Source organism: Penaeus monodon, unplaced genomic scaffold, assembly GCF_015228065.2.
Source record: "Penaeus monodon isolate SGIC_2016 unplaced genomic scaffold, NSTDA_Pmon_1 PmonScaffold_19287, whole genome shotgun sequence".
Taxonomy (NCBI): Eukaryota; Metazoa; Arthropoda; class Malacostraca; order Decapoda; family Penaeidae; genus Penaeus; species Penaeus monodon.
This window is the reverse complement of record NW_023648912.1, coordinates 2,501-6,606: the sequence shown is the minus strand read 5'-3', so window position 1 is coordinate 6,606 and position 4,106 is coordinate 2,501. Positions and strand designations below refer to the sequence as shown.

At 35.6% G+C, this 4,106-nt stretch overlaps 1 pseudogene; it reads left to right on the top strand.

Annotated features, from left to right (window-relative positions):
• The first annotated feature begins 4 nt into the window (after positions 1 to 4).
• On the top strand, positions 5 to 3,034 carry LOC119569864 (annotated as a pseudogene).
• Positions 3,035 to 4,106: the final 1,072 nt, after the last annotated feature.

Sequence of the window (4,106 nt, the reverse complement as noted above, 5' to 3'; positions counted from 1 at the left end):
TGGGAGCTCAAAAGAATACCCAACACAGCGTGTAGTGATAAAAACTTTCACACTCTTACCCAACTGCAGCCCATATCTTGTAGACATTCCCCAGCGGGTATGAATTTCCCCATTCTCTGTTGTCTTTAGCAGGAAAAGTATTAGAATTATTTTTAAATTTGATTTAATTATTTGATATTGATATGCAGTGTATATTTTTTCTCGTGCATTTTATTAAAAAAAAAAAAAAAAAACAGGTTCACATTGTGTTCATGGAAATATAAAAATATAAATGTTTTTTTTTTTCTTTCTTTCTTTCTTTTTTTTTTTTTCTTCTTTTTTTTTTTTTCTTATCTTATATTTGTTAGCCAGGCTTACAATTCAATTTTGGGGTTTTATGAAAAGCCTAACTATTACATAAGAATATTTTTTTTTTATGCTGATTGTGGAAATTCTAATCAAATGAAGGTGGATCTGTTGATGGGATATCTTGAGAAGGAAACTCGCCTTGGAGTACGCCAAGCAGTGTTGGGAGAACTGGGTTATCTAGCAGAAGCAGCACCTCATCCCATGGTCAGCAGAAAATGTTAAAATTTTACTGGTTGAGTTCACTAGATATCACAGCATAATGCTGCCATGACAACAACAGCTCTCTCTGTTTTGGCATCTTTAACTGCTGCTCCTGCATTACCACGTATAACTTTGACTCCAGGTAAAGATGAGACCATATATATATTTACATAAGCTTGATTATGATTGTTTATTGTATATTGCATTTTGACTTTTTCACATACTTCAAACAATTTTATAATTTTTACAGCTGTTCACTTGTGGATTTGTGCAGAGAATGGTTTATGATGGGAATATCCAGGTGCTTGCAGAGCCATACAGCTCTTTACAAACATTGCTATATACATGTAAGTATGAATTTGGTATCACTATAAAGTTATTAGCATCTGCATAAACTTCATACCAATATCTGTATGTATGTAACACAGGGTAATAGAGTAAACACTGCTTTGTAATATAAGAATTGGAACATCTCTCATAGGCATGAAGAGCAGAACACAAGAGTGGTATGTGAGGAGGCACATTGTGCAGCCCTTAGTCCCCCTTCAAAGTGTGGTGGTGCTGTGCAACCTGACGATAATAATGTAGCTAATTCCGAAGAATTTATTCCCGCTGGTCTTCGAACATGCTTGGTGAGTTTGAAAATATTGTTATTATCAATAAAACAAAAATAAACAGTTGCAGTCTTAAGATTATCATGTTGAGAGAGCCTTTCTCATTAGGAAAAAATATGTAATTGTTTAGGGAATACCAAAACTTTCTTCCCCACCTTACAATCTTAAAAATACCTCTGTTTTCCTAGGGTTCCAAAAATTTTTTTTTTTTTTTGCTCTTTTTTTTTTATATAATGGGCCCCTCGCAAAATTTCTGTCGAATAAACTACAAATGTTGCAGAAAATCATTGAAAAATTTTTCCCATGTTTTTTTTTTTTTTTTTTTATTATTTTATTATTATTTTTTTTAAAATTATTTTATTTTTACACAGAAAAGTAAAATTTCCTTATTAATAGACATTTGCCCTTGTGGTACTGTTTTAGTATGCTTAAGGTACCTAAAACATATCCCGAAATTTGTGATACTGAATTTAAATGGGCAAAATTGAACAGAAAGGCCCAAGCAAATTTGACAGCAGTGCACAAAATGCACTTTTTCCCTTTGTATTTTAAACTTTTCCCCCCAAACCCTTTGAAATATACAAAAACAGAAACTAATCCACACTTTTCGGGTTTGCACGTGCTGTGGGCAAAAAAAAAGCCCAACTATTATGGGGGCTTAGCAAAAAATCACAGACATATGGCTGACTCATCTCTCAGGTAAAGATCATATAGTTGTTTTCAATTGTAAAAAATGCATTGGGGCATTTACGTGGTCAAAATTATTCAAAGATTTTTTACCATCTACGATTTAAATCTTATTTTCAGTGTCTGTTCTGTTTTGGTTGAACATGATATGCCAAAAAAAAATAAAAAACATTAAAATAATAATCTATAAATTTCCGTGTGTGGATGCCGTAGTTGTGAGGCTCTACGTCCTTTGGGGAAGTCGAGCAGATGTACCCCCCCACATCTTCTTCCAATCTTGAAACTCACCCGAAATTCCTCTGATGCTCCTCTCAATACACAAAAAAAACAAAATTTAGGGTTTCACAAGAGGAAATTTTTTGAAGTCTAAAATGTAAAGGATATTTCATGAATATCCCTGAAAGGATTGAAATTTGTATTTTTTTTACATCAAAAAATGATCTAATATCCCTTGCTGATTTTGGTATTCTTTGTTTTTGTTTTTTTTTTTTTTTTTTTAGGGCACTTTAGTACATTAGTGATCAAAGTTTCAGGGTCTTTGGGGGTCCAGCCAAAGCTGAGGCTGCTTTTGTGGCCCTAAAAAAGGTGTACATTTATGGCTGTTTTCTGTAGGCAAGACAGCATCAGGTTGCTATTTTTTTTTTTTACTGTTGTTGTGATATTGCATTAATGGTAGTCATTTTCTTGATAATTTCATTATTACTTCATTTTAAAGTACAGGAAGAACAGATAGATAGTATAGATACAATGAAATAGATATCATAAAATCAGTTACAGGTTCAAAAGCAGAGGACTCTTGGATTTTAAGTTAATTTTCACTTCAATTTTCATCTAAATAGGTATGGTCTCACAGTCTTGTGCTGTATGTATGGTTGTTGAGTTGGAGAGTTTGCTGACCAGCACTTTTTTGGGTATCTGCCCTTGGTGAAGTGAGTCTTGGTGGGCTAGTCCACTGGCTTCGGGAGCGGGCTAGAAAACCTGCAGCTGAAAAATACCCCCCTTCACAGAGCATTATCACTCTCAAGGTAAAAAAAGGGAAAAATACATTTTTGAATTATGTATAATTGATTCCATTTTATTTTTGGGGTTTTATAAATTTAAAACTTCATATGAAGCACTTTTTCAGTACAAAACATGTGGCTTTCATTTTTTTTTTCCTCTTCACAGGCTGCTACAACCCATAAACCAATGACCTTCTCCAGGAGTTAGTGGGGTTAGAGCTGAAACATAATGTGTCATGCTCAGCTGCTTCATGCCTGCCTTCCCCCCTGCGCACTGCCCCCTCCCCACTATAGCTGTTTCTTTAGCAACATCCACAAAGAGAGCCCTGCTCAGAGGGTCGTGTTCCCCCAGCTTGCAAAATCACTAGAGATTTCAACAGTTTGGCCTACAGTAGGGGACCCTCTACCCCTTTTAGGGAGTTAAAAGAATTTAATAAAATATTTTTGAATATTAAGACATTTTCATCAACAATATTCTGTGAATTTCCCACTCGGGGTTACTTTTTTCTTTTGCAGTCAGTTTTTGATGTGATCCTCAACTTGTCAACATTGCATTCTGCAGCATGCATCTGGGCTAAAGGCATTGAGATCTAACAAACCCTCAGTTTTCCAGTTGACAAAGACTATAGGGGCCCGATCTCACTCTATCCAACAAGTTTGGGTGGGGGAGAGCCTGTGGGACACAGACATCATCACTGTTTTAGAGAAGCCACAACAATGGTTCGCGGGTTGCTCGGGTAATGGAAGCTAGGAGTGATTATGTCCAAAGTTCCTTAAAATGTGCTTTATTTCGTTTTTAATAATATTTTACATAATTAAATTTACTCTAAAAATATTTTCCCCCTTAGTAATCTCAGGTTCATGTGAAGTCAAACCAAAAGGGGGAGCAGCATCTTCAGCTTCTTCAGGGAATTTCACAAGTGCTAACAAGGTTCCACTCCATATCCTGCTTCTTTTTCCCAAACTCTCCGAAACCACCATTACCTTAGCTCTTTTACCACAACCACGCACTCCTGGAACCCAATTTCAGCCCAGTTTGAAAGGGGTTTTTTTGTTTGAGAAAGACGAAAAATCTTTATTTTGACATTTTTTTGCATCATGAATTTTATACCATACCAATTTATTTAAATATCCACAGACTCATAAAAATTTGGGGTGTAAAAAGTTGGGGGGGGTTATAGCCATGGCAGAAGGCCTGGACTTTTCCGATCTGTTCGCTTCTGTCCCTAACTGTGAACTCAGGACCAGAATCGTC